The sequence below is a fragment of the Triticum aestivum genome, chromosome 6A (genome assembly GCF_018294505.1).
Source record: "Triticum aestivum cultivar Chinese Spring chromosome 6A, IWGSC CS RefSeq v2.1, whole genome shotgun sequence".
Classification (NCBI taxonomy): Eukaryota; Viridiplantae; Streptophyta; class Magnoliopsida; order Poales; family Poaceae; genus Triticum; species Triticum aestivum.
The window spans coordinates 517,802,607-517,815,493 of NC_057809.1; the positions used below are offsets into that span (position 1 = coordinate 517,802,607).

At 46.4% G+C, this 12,887-nt stretch overlaps 1 pseudogene; it reads right to left on the reverse strand.

Annotated features, from left to right (window-relative positions):
- Positions 1 to 9,318: 9,318 nt before the first annotated feature.
- The window catches only part of LOC123130876 (aspartyl protease family protein At5g10770-like), an 8,631-nt pseudogene continuing 5,062 nt past the window's right edge, over positions 9,319 to 12,887 (reverse strand).

The following is a 12,887-nucleotide window of genomic DNA, read 5'->3' on the forward strand; positions in this document are numbered from 1 at the left end:
ACTTGGGGGCTAATGCAAAGTCCTTTTCACTGGCCTTATTATAGACCCGACTCATTACATCATAATGAGCCGGCCCTTGGGGGCTACCAATTGCTCCTATCAAATATTCAAGGTACACAAGTCTTAATCCATTATATTGAAGGGTTCATTGCTCAGTTGGTAGAATACAAAGCTCTTAACCTTATGGACGTTGGTTCGAGCCTCATGGTGGGGTTTACATCATATGATGTTATTTTCAATGAAGTATATATAAAGTCCCAGCTCAGTATTATCTTACTGAGTTGTCCCTTGGGGGCTACATGTTGCTGCTCAAGTCTAATTGATCATATCTACAAAGTCCCTGCTCAGTATTGCATAATGACCCGGCCCTTGGGGGCTACACTGGTTGAAGTTTTCATGAGTATAAGGCAATTACAAGTCCCAGGTTGATGCAAGCATGACAACCCAGCACTTGGGGGCTACATATGTGGAATATTTAGTTTTTACTAGTGACGGAGATGAACAACCTAGATTTCTTCAAAGTGGTAGTATTTATATTGAAGCAAGTCTTAAGTCATCACTTTGCTCTGCTCAAGACTTGGGGGCTACAGGTAATATGGATATAAGGGAGAAATATCTTCAAATTCTCAGTTTTGAGCAAACAAGATTGTCCCGGTGTTTGCAACAATCATAACCCGACGTCACCAATAATTATGACCCGGCGTCACCAATAATTATGACCCGGCGTCAGCAACAATTATGACTCGGCATCATCTGTTTATAACCTGGCAATTTTGGTAATCATAAATTGGCAAGATCTACATTTTCAAGCCAGCTGAAGATCAGACAAGTATTTCAAGACCAATATTTTTAAGCATTGGGAACTGAGTCAAATGAATTATTCTTCACAATTTTTCTCTATGAGAAACAAACATTAGGAAATTGATTATGAAGTTGGCTTATTGAACTGGATTTTCTAGAAGAAGGAATTGACAGGGACTTTAGGATGTTCAGGTCCCGGCTTAGAAGAATATTTAACCCGGAGCACAACCTGTTAAATTTGTTCTTGTGTTTTGTTTACAGGATCAGTTTAACATGGATAAATCCAAATTAAACTGGGGGCTAATGTCGGGGATATACCCCGCGGTATGACCCGGCTAGGACTTGGTGTTTCATTGGTGACCCGACAGATGTTTAAGCCAGATGTTTAAGCCGGCAGATGTTTAAGCCAGATGTTTAAGCCGGCAAATGTTTAAGCTAGATGTTTAAGCCAGATGTTAAGCCAGATGTTTAAGCCGGCAGATGTTAAGATGGATGCTTAAGCTGGCAGATGTTTAACCCGTATGTTTAAGCCGGCAGATGTTTAAGCCGCCAGATGTTAAAGCCGATGGTAAGTCAGATTGTGATAGAGTCGCCTGGGGTTAATAAGCCCAAAACGTTAAGAAGCCCAAGACGTTAAAAAGCCCATGGAGAGAAGCCCGTGATGAGAAGTCAGAATAGTTTAAGTATTAGTCCGAGGTGGACTCTACAGGTAACCTGCCCCTTTAACTTATATAAGGAGGGGCAGGTCACCCCAAGAGGGGCACGTTCAATAATCTCTAGGCTAGACACAACTAGGAGAGTCGGTTTATGGCGACTCCCTGATGAGCATAATGAGACCTAGCCACAAACAGCATGTAGGTTTGTTACCGGATGATGTTTCCCGGGGCCCGAAGCTGTCTAAACCCTTCTCTTCTGTTGCGTCTCTCGATTCTGATCAACCCTTCTCAAGCTACCACATAGATGTGTTGGCCTCATGACTAAGTCCTCACACTAGGACATCTGCCATGAAAATTCCACGACAGTGTGCGATAGTTGTCGTGTATGACGATGTTACGACGGTCTGACGTTTCGTAATCATGTCTAACACTCGTACAACGATTAGCTAATCTTCTTAACAGTGAACCGTTTGTGATGGGCCACGCAATGTACACGTTCTATAATAGTGAGCCGTTTGTGATGGGTCGCACATCGTAAACGTAGCATCACAGAATACCGACTGCGATGGCAATGCGAGCAGAAACGAGTTGGAGTACTGTAGGGGCCCTATCCCTGACGGTTTCTGGGTCGTGTGGGAAGGACCACCCTATCGCCCACACTCACTTGGTGGCGGTTCCAAATGCCGTCGTGGAAAGGGGTTAAAAATCGTTTGTTTAGGACCGACATGCACCAGTGTATAGAGAAAGGTGTTTACAAGAGCCTTGCTGGAAGTAAGCAATTTGAGAAAATTGTACGCAAGCAAGGAAGGCACCGGAAGAATCAAGGTGTTGGTTTTGAACGCAAGTTCAATGCTAATGGAGTTGAGTGGGAAGAAGATCAATACCCCAAGACGAAGTTTGTTCCTCAACAAAAAAGTCTGATCCCACTTCTTTCAAGGGAACACAAGCTCAAGATGATCTTCCACCACAAGACCACAAGCTAAAAGGCAAGGACAAGCTTCAAGAAGAGATTGATTCATTTGAAGAAGCTCCAAAGGCCTTGGTCAAGTGGGTTCCCAAGACTACATCAAGTTCTACTTCATCAAGTACGACTACGACTCCAAGGATTCCCATTAAGTTGATGTGGGTCCCAAAGAAGAACTAGAGAGTTCTTGAGGGTGACTCCGCCAACATACTTCACTCATATTCATGTTGGCAAGGACAAGTGCAATCAACTTTCATATCTTGCACTAGTTCAAGGAGTCACAAACCCTCTTATTGGTAAGATAGGGGACAAGGTAACCTAATGCTTTAATGGACAACATCATATGTGTATGTCACTCTATGTCTATGGATATCCTTGTATGTTCCTTGTGGGACAAACCCATGTAGGTATTCAAAGTGCAACTCACTCCAATGGATTTCTCCAAATGAGCTACATCAACATTGAGCATCTACATCTTTAACACCTACATGAATTCATCATCGACAAAACCCAAGGTTAGTTCATCCCTCTTAGAGGGGATATCACACTTAGGTGGAGCTTTGCTCTAAGAATTGAGCTAAAGCAACTCCAATGGTGTGAACACAATAATGCTTTATGTAAAAGTGGTAACCCCAATTGTGCTTAAACGATGAGTATGACCTATGATAAAATGTTATCATTTGACTCCTCGGTCAATATACTCATATATAGGTGACCTAGTCATCACCAATTGCTTGATAGATGCTAGAGTGTTTGTGCATGTTTTCCACATATTTCATTTGCTATCTTATTGTGTGAGCATGTTGGTTGCATATTTTTCTCCATTCGAGGACATCCATTTGTTGCTTTGATTGTTTGGTCTTTCTTTTTGCCAAATGGATGGACAAGAATGCCTAAGAACTCCCTCTAGCTATCTATGCTTTTCTCATCTCAAACTCTATTCATGCTACATCACAAAACTTGAACAAGTCGAATTCGGACCCTCCGGGTGAGGAGCACTCAGAGCCACCGATCCGTCAAGGGCTTAAACTTCCAAAACCTCTTAATGTCTTTTGGTCTGACAGATTCATTCCTTTCGGTCTCACCGAAATCATTGAGTTGATCTATGTTTTCACCTCGGTGCAACCGATTAGAACAGTTCGGTCTCACCGAGTTGCAGTAACTGCTTGCGATTCTCCATCTCGGTGCCACAGAGTCGTTCCACTCGGTCGCACCGACAGTGACTGGGTATATATACGCTGCGGGTTGAAATTTGGGAAATTCTTCAAACTCCCAACCGTGCCTACCCAGCTCTGTCCCCCTCCTGGTCTCCGGATCGTCTCCGTCATCGCCAGCATCCTCCCGCCGCTGGTCTCCGCCGCCGTCAACTGAAATCTCACGGCCGTTGTTGTCGTAGTGAGTTCGTCCCTGACACATCCATTTTGCATCATGCTTTTATATTGATATTTATTGTATTATGGGATGTTATTACACGTTATATCATAATACTTATGCCTTTTCTCTCTTATTTTATAAGGTTTACATGAAGAGGGAGAATGCCGACAGCTGGAATTCTGGACTAGAAAGGAGCAAATATTACAGACCTATTCTGCACAACTCCAAAAGTCCTGAAACTTCACGGAGAATATTTTTGAAATATATAAAAAATATTGGGCGAAGAAAGCACCAGAGGGGGCCACCTGCCAGCCATAAGGGTGGAGGGCGCGCCCTACCCTCCTGGGCGCCCCCTGGTCCTTATGCCCCCCCCCCCTGGCAGGCCCCCGACGCCCATCTTCTGCTATATGGTGTGTTTTGACCTGGAAAAAAATCAGAAGGACGTTCTCGGGACAAAGCGCCGCCGTCTCGAGGTGGAACTTGGGCAGAACCAATCTAGGGCTCCGATGGAGCTATTCTGCCGGGGAAACATCCCTCCGGGAGGGGGAAATCACCAACATCGTCATCACCAACGATCCTCTCATTGAGAGGGGGTCAATATCCATCAACATCTTCAATTGCACCATCTCCTCTCAATCCCTATTTCATCTGTTGTATCCGGTCTTTGTCTCAAAACCTCAGATTAGTACCTGTGGGTTGCTAGTAGTGTTGATTACTCCTTATAGTTGATGCTAGTTGGTTTATCCGGTGGAAGATTATACTTTCAGATCCTTAATGGTAATTAATACTCATGTGATCTTGATCATGAATATGCTTTGTGAGTAGTTACATTTGTTCCTGAGGACATGTGAGAAGTCTTGTTATAAGTAATCCTGTGAATTTGGTATTCGTTCGATATTTTGATGAGATGTATGTTTTCTTTCCTCTAGTGGTGTTATGTGAACATCGACTACATGACACTTCACCAATGTTTGGGCCTAGGGGAAGGCATTGGGAAGTAATAAGTAGATGCTGGGTTGCTAGAGTGACAGAAGCTTAAACCCTAGTTTTTGCGTTGCTTCGTAAGGGGCTGATTTGGACCCATATGTTTCATGCTATGGTTAGATTTATCTTAATTCTTCTTTCGTAGTTGCAGATGATTGCGAGAGGGTTAATCATAAGTGGAAGGCTTGTCCAAGGAAGGGCAGCACCCAAGCACCAGTCTACCCACATATCAAATTATCAAAGTAACGAACACGAACCATATGAGCATGAAGAAAACTAGTTTGACAACAATTCACATGTGTCCCCGGGAGCGCTTTGCTTTATATAAGAGTTCGTCTAGATTTGTCCTTTGCTACAAAAAGGATTGGGCCACCTTGATGCACCTTGTTTACTTTTGTTACTTGTTACCCGTTACGAATTATCTTATCACACAACTATCTGTTACCGATAATTTCAGTGCTTGTAGAGAATACCTTGCTGAAAACTGCTTGTCATTTCCTTCTGCTCCTCATTGGGTTCGACACTCTTACTTATCGAAAGGACTACGATAGATCCCCTATACTTGTGGGTCATTAGTCGCCAAGTTAGGGTACGAACTCGACCCCTTTGTGCTTTCTCTTAATCCGATTCTTGCACAAATATCATTGCCATTATTCTTACCATGAATGAGATCAATCTATCCACCGAAAATCCCATTAGAATAGATTTGATGCAAAAACTTAGGGTTAGATTTCCGTCGAACTCATCTTGGACCGACTGATCTAAATATTTTGGTCTCACCGATTTGGCCCCGGCCATTGCACATGTACTACTCGGTCTGACCGAAGTGTACGAATCGGTGTGACCAAGTTCACTTTCACTATGAACCCCTAGCATCTCGAAGTCACTGAACTGCATTTCGGTCTGACCAAAATTGTATGTTTAGATTCTAAAGTTGCTTCGGTGTCACCGAGTTTGACATATCGATAGCTCCAAAATGCTTTCTGCGGAAAACTAAAATTAAGTTTTTGTCTCGACTTTTTGCAAATAGCATGCTTTGTGATGCTCATCCACTCTACCTATACCTATCTATTCAGAGGGTTAGTGTTAGAGATGCCAGACGACAGTGATAGTCAGAACAGGTCAGAGGAGCAGGTGAATCCTAGTGAGGGCACTAGTCCCTCTAACAACAACTATGATGAAGGTAGCAGAAGCACCCCAAGCAATTTGCCTAAGGCTGTAACAAGGACAAGGAATAATAGAACCTCAGATTTAGAAGATGAGGACTTTGTTGTTGATGAGGAGGTCACCTTAAAGAAGAAGGTGCTCAAGAAGGAATAAGTTGCTGTTGCCATCAAGCCTGGTATGCATAAGAAGGCTCCTGCCAAGAGGAAGCCAATGTCAAAAGCCAGAGCCTCCACTCTAGAAACCATGGAACCAAGAGAGGAAGAGGATGCTGGAGGAAAGAAAAGGAAGGCAAGAGTCAAGAAGACTATGGCCAGATTTATTGGGAAACCTTCCATGATGAGAGAATCAAATGAGGAAGAGGAGGAGGAAGAGCCAGCTGCACCACCTCCAAAGTCTCAGAAGCTCGTGGGAGATGCTATCAAGTCTGGGGCTGCTCCATCTAAGCCCAAGACAACCCCCAAGCCTCCAACTCAAGCTCAAGCCCCAAAACCTTCTGCACCCAAGAGATCGACTAGGAACATTTCAGCTGCAGAGAAGAATAAGGACCCATTGCCTAAAGTTCAAGAGGATGAGGAGCAGCAAGTGCTCAGAAAATTGAAGCCAGATATTCCTGATCACAATGATGATCATCTAGTTGCTGAGAGTATGAAGCTGAGAAAGGATGTAGGTCTCAGATTGTGGAGACGGATTGATCCATATGCTACAAGGAGGAGAAATGTTGTTGATTATTGCTTTCACACCAAAAACAACAAGATTTCTATGAGACGGTGTTGTTGGACAAGAAGCCCATTGTCAGTGACATGAGATGGGTTGATTGGACATACATTGAGGACAATGAGGATTACTTCCCAGGAGTTCATGAGAGTTTCAGAATGGACGGTGTTGACACTTTTGTTGGACAAAAGTTGACAAAATGGAACGATGAAATGATTATGCAATTCTATTCGACTGCTCATTTCTATCCAGATGGCAAGATAGTCTGGATGACAGAAGGCACAAGGTATCCATCATCAATTGCTGAATGGGCCTAGTTGATCAGTGCCCCTGAGGAAGCTGAAGATGACATAGATGTGTATGCCAAGCCCAGGAAGGATCACAACTCTATGGCTCACATGTACAAGAAAATTCCTGATGATGCATTGGAAACTCACAAGTTTGGATCCATCTATTATCTGTTGTCAGGTCTAACCACGATGAACAATATATTGAGGCACACCTTGTTGCCCAAGTCAGGAGATGATAGAATGATCCGTGGTCACTCGATCAACCTGCTTCATATGTTTGGTGTGCCAGAGAAGTTGAAGGTGGTGAGTTTGATTGTTGAAACTGTGAAGAGAACTGCAGCTGATCAGAAAAGATCATGTGGATATGCCCCTCATATCCAGACGCTAATCAACTCCAAGATGGGGACAGGGACATATCTTCTTGACAGAGAGCATCTTCCCCTAAGGCCAGAATTTGAGGACAACGTGGTTGTCATGGATGCATCACATCCTACTTCAGTAGAAGCTGAGGAGAAGAGAGAGAGAAAGTAAAGACAGCAAAGACTTCAACAATGTCAGATGCTTCAGTTGTCAATCTCAAGACCAAGCAAGATCAACTCAGTTATCTGCTTGAGGCAACCGTGAGAGTAGAGAAAGGACTAGCCACCCTGACTCAAAATCAAGAGAGTCTTGAGAGGATCTTTGAGACTAAACTTCATGATCTAGATGTGAAGGTCACCGAGATTCAGACCACTGTTGAGAAGCTACAAGAAGAGACTAAAGACAGGAGTGACGCTCCACCGACGCCGCAGACGCGCACACAGCCTACTGTGAGAGTCCGCGGGCAAGGGAGAGGGCGACGGCATCGGAGGTGCCCACATAGTCCTCCTGCTGCCGCCAGGGTTGCTGACGGTGCACGATGAGGATGAGCGGCTCCTCGCAGCTGTCTACCGCCGCTCATTTGCGACAGCAGAGACGGATGCCCACCCGCTCCATTGAAAAAATGCGAAGATGCTTCAGCTAGGTCTAGAGTAGTCTGCACATAGGTAGGGGAGAGGCCAGCGGCGGAGGCGAGAGCAGCGAAGCTCAAGAGGCAAGAGAACCGCGTCGTCCAGAGGAATGAACCACTTCATCGGCTCCTCCTTGTCCACTGGCTCCATTGAGAAAATGCGAAGACGCTTCAGCTAGGTCTGGAGTAGTCCGCACATAGGCAACGGAGAGGCCAGCGGCGGAGGCGAGAGTAGCGAAGCTCAAGAGACGGATGCCCACCGGCTCCATTGAAAAAATGCGAAGACGCTTCAGCTAGGTCTGGAGTAGTCCACACATAGGCAGCGGAGAGGCTAGCGGCGGAGGCGAGAGCAGCGAAGCTCAAGAGACGGATGCCAACCGGCTCCATTGAAAAAATGCAAAGATGCTTCAGCTAGGTCTGGAGTAGTCCGCACATAGGCAGCGGAGAGGCCAGCGGCAGAGGCGAGAGCAGCGAAGCTCAAGAGGCAAGAGAACCGTGTCGTCCAGAGGAATGAACCACTTCATCGACTCCTCCTTGTCCTCCTCCACGTCACTGGAGGCTCCGATGATGGCTCCGACGACACCCTCCCGCACCCCACCCTGCTCCTGTCGCCGACGCCTACAACAGAGCTGGTAACCGAAAGGGCGATGGGACGGCGAGGAAGTGGTGAGGAAGCTCGACCCTCTCTCCATCTGTATTTTCATTCTTAGTAATTCTAGTTTAGAACATATGTCTGTCGGCTGAACTGTGGTGCTATTTTGGTCTATGTTCGGATTTTGCGGATTTCTATCTGCCGGTTTATATGTCTGTTTGTTGAATGTCTATTTGTTTCGTTGATGATCTAAGTAGTTTAATTTCATGTTGCATGCTTACTATGAATTTGGTGTATCAGATATAAGGTACACTACTGTGGACGCAGAGATTTAAAAATTGATCGGGCACATCCGCGAACGTATGATTTGGTATGCATGACCGTAGATGCTCTTACAATCAATACGGCTTGTTATCATCTCAGTGAAGTGAAGGGCGTGGACTGTGATGACTAGAGGGGTCTGTGGGGCTGAGCACCCCCTCTTGGGTTCTCCTTGTGCATGTGGTTTGGAGACTTCTGACTGATCTTGTACTTTGATTTCCCTCTATCAGTGAAATGATATGCAACACGTGTGTATTCGTGAAAAATAAAAAGAAGGAGGGATCGTATCAGAGCTCTGGCCACAACACAAAGCATTATCCCTGTTTCTTTCAACAATAGCTGTATAGGCGGACAACATCACACCACTCACACACACTCACAATACAATACAATACAATACAACACAATACTGATAGGGTACTGCTACACACAACGTCCCTGATGACATGAGACTGCTGAACAGTAATTCAGCACGCGTTGGGCCTGAACCTGACGACACCCTGGCCGACATCGTAGAGCACCTCAAAGGTACGCTGCTCCACATTGCCGATAATGCCGTGCATACCGTCATCGTCTGTAGGCGCGAACGCGAGGCAGTTCTCCAGCATGATACCATTGGCATCGAGGTAGACAACAGCGCCCCCGTCGAATACCAGCACGACGGACGGTATCATGACTTTCTCCTGGCCAGCCAAGTCAAAGCACGTGTCCATGAGGCTCCTCGGCGGCGCAGCAGGGTACTGCGTCATGTTGGCCTTGAACGCCGACGAGAGCGCCTGGTACACCGTTGGTGGTAGCCGCGTGACGACGGTGCCGGAGTCCATGAACGTCCCGGCGGAGAAGACGGTGGGTGGTAGGCTGAGTTGATTTCCGGCCACGATTATGCCCTGGAGGACGACGAAGTAGAACGTCGCCTCCGCTTCGGATCTTACCATCCGGGTCGTCGCGAATCCCGACGTGTTGCTGGGCGCACCGAGAGTCAGGAAACCGGAGAGGAACGGGGAAGGCGGCAGGCAGTATGAGAAGGCGTTCCCAAACGTTCCCGCCGTCTGCGACACGAGGGATTGTGCTTTGCCGCCTAGCCCCATGAGCCCGTCGGTTAGGTCATCGAACCCCGTCTCGTCGTGGCTGCACCCAAACTGGAAGCGGAAAGGTGCAACAGCACCCGGGAGTCCCGGCACCGTTTTATTTGGTGCGTACAGCGACGCCAAGATTCGTGTTTTGGAGACTGTAGTAGCAGGCCATTTACCGTGTCAGGCTAATTAGGCAGGCAATTTGCAGACACTGCAGCAGAGAGAGTAGGTATGGGTGTAGGGCACTGACCAGCTTTGTCAGTCTATTTCGCTCATCTAATAGGGTCGCAGGTAGGCAAATAGGTGCATGCAATAGGTGCCCTAGCCTGTATGGCGACATGCATGACAGAACGGTCACTGTTCATGAGTGTGACGCATGCAGCAGGCTTATCCTGCATGGTCGTTTTGTGCTGCAATATTCATGAGAGCTCATAGCAGCCTAAGGCCTCATTTGGTTTGGAGAAATTTCATAGGAATTCTAGAGGATAGGATTTTTATAGAATTTTTTTTCTTTAGAGCCCTTTGGTTCATAGGAATAGATTTCTATTCCTACATAGAATTGGTTACTATCCTTCACATTTCATATGAAAATAAAAATGAGCCTAGACTCAATGGAAAAATTCATTTGGTGTCAACCAAATAACATCTCATTTTCTATTCCTACTCATAGGATTTAGGATACATGCCATCTCATTTTCTATAAGATTTCTATTTTTACGATAATCCTATCCTATGAACCAAAAAAGACCTAACAAGTTACTTTTCGCTCTAAAAAAAGTTACTTTTTGATAGCAATATATATATGGCTGTTGACCGTGATGGGTCATGGTGGAACCAGAAAGCAGAAACGAAACATTTTCGATGGCACGCGTGACTCTGAACAGTGGATTCAGTAAATACCAACCCTTGTCAAGCGAAGAGCAAAGTATGAATCACGGGCTGACATGTCCAATCGGCGGACTGGAAAGTGACAAAAGAATCTGCCTAAAATGTTACAGTGCCCTACAAAACCCAGTTCGCTCAGTTACTGTTTGAATAGGCCTGCTAAACCAAGTAGTAATATAGTGCGTGCCATAGATTCCTAGGTCCAGACCGGGGGTGCCGGGGCACCCGGGTCATGAAAATCCACTCTCAACTGGAAGTTGCTGACGACTGTCGCCGAGCCCGAGCCCGAGCCCGCTAGCGCCAGCGTGTCGGAGCCGTATGTCCCACCGGTGCTCGAGCCGTCGCCGTAGTGTACCAAGTACTGGCAGTCGGAGCTCATGCAGCCGTTTCCCTCCTCGCCGAGCTGCGAGCATTCCGCGGAGCTGCTGGAGATCGCCGCGTAGGTGGTCGACTTGCTGGGGTCGTAGCCGCCCGAGGTGCGCCAGTGCACCCATGACACATCGCTGGCTGTGTCCAGGATCATGGTTTACTGAACCGCCGGGGAGCCGAGGCCGACGGTGATCACATACTCCAGGGTGCCCACGGTGTATCCCAGTTCAGTCGGCATGCTGACCTCCGATTGCTGGATACCGCCGAGGCGCCGCTGGACGTAGGCGGCTCGAACCTTGTCGCGGCGGAGCAGATCCTCCAACGTAGGCGCCTCCTTGGTGGGCAGCGGCGAGCACGGACTGTGCCTGTGGTTCAAGGCAACCGTGGCTCCACCTCTACTGGACGACGATGGAATCATTGGGAAATAAACCAAGGACGGAAGGAACAAATCGTGAATAAGTTGCAGAAAGCTACGACGATTCGTCCAAACTGGTACTGGTCAGTAGTTGTAGGACATACCTTTGGGCTCGGAGCAGACAGCTTGAGGCTTCACTAGTAGAAAACAGGGCTTTGGTCCAGGCCGGGTTAGCCCATTAGTCCCGGTTCAGTCAGAACCGGGACCAATGGGGGCATTGGTCCCGGTTCGTGAGCCCAGAGGGCCGGCCGGGCCACGTGGGCCATTGGTTCATATATGTTCATATATGCAAAAGTTCTATATGAATGTGGCTATATGTATGTTCATGGAAAATAATTTTGCTCGATGATCTTTTTGTTCACTATGTTCATATAATTTTTTTCATGTATGTATGAATGTCGATATGAATTGTACCTATGATGTTTTTTTATTCATAGATGAATATGTATGTGGCTATGTGAATATGCAAAGAAGAGGAGATGAAGAAGATGATATATTTTCTTATTCGTGGGTGTGTCGAGAGGGTCGTCGATAACTTTAGTACATTTTAGGTAATTTTCATTTTAAGTCATTTTAGGTCGTGGGTGTGTCGAGAGGGCGGCCGAGGGGTTGAGGGTCATCGAACATGAGAGGGGGGATGATAGATGATGATGAGGGGGAGGGGGGACGTCGGACATTCATGAGAGAGGCGGGGAAGAAGGGGAAGAAGAGGGAGAAGAAGAGGAGAGCAAGTCTTCTCCTCTATTCTTTCTCCTCCTCTATTCTTTCTTCTTTTCTTTCTTCTTCTTCTTCCTATATGTATTAGTTTTTTTATTTAGGTTGTTAATTAGTAGATATTAATTTTGTTCATATATGTATGGATGCATGTGATATGTATGTATGTATGTATGTATGTATCGGGTATGTCGTTGTCGATATACCCCCTACCCGATAACTTCGACATGAGGGGGTCGAGAGGGGGTCTAGGGTCGCCGAGGGGTCGAGGGTCGTCGAACATGAGAGGAAGAAGAGGATAAAAAAAGAAGAGAAAGAAGAAAAAAAAAGAGGAGAAGAAAGAATAGAGGAGATCCGAAAGAATAGAGGAGGATCTCCTCTATTCTTTCTTCTCCTCTTTTTTTTCTTCTTCTTCCTCTTTTTTTATCGGGAACGAGGGTCGTCGAGGGTCGCCGAGCGGTAGAGGAAACCCTAAATAGCAAGTATCGTGGATGTGAGATACATGTGGTCGTCGGTGTCGGACAGTACATCCACGTCCCACAAGTGACGCGGGCTTCGACGCCCACGTCGCTTGTGGGAC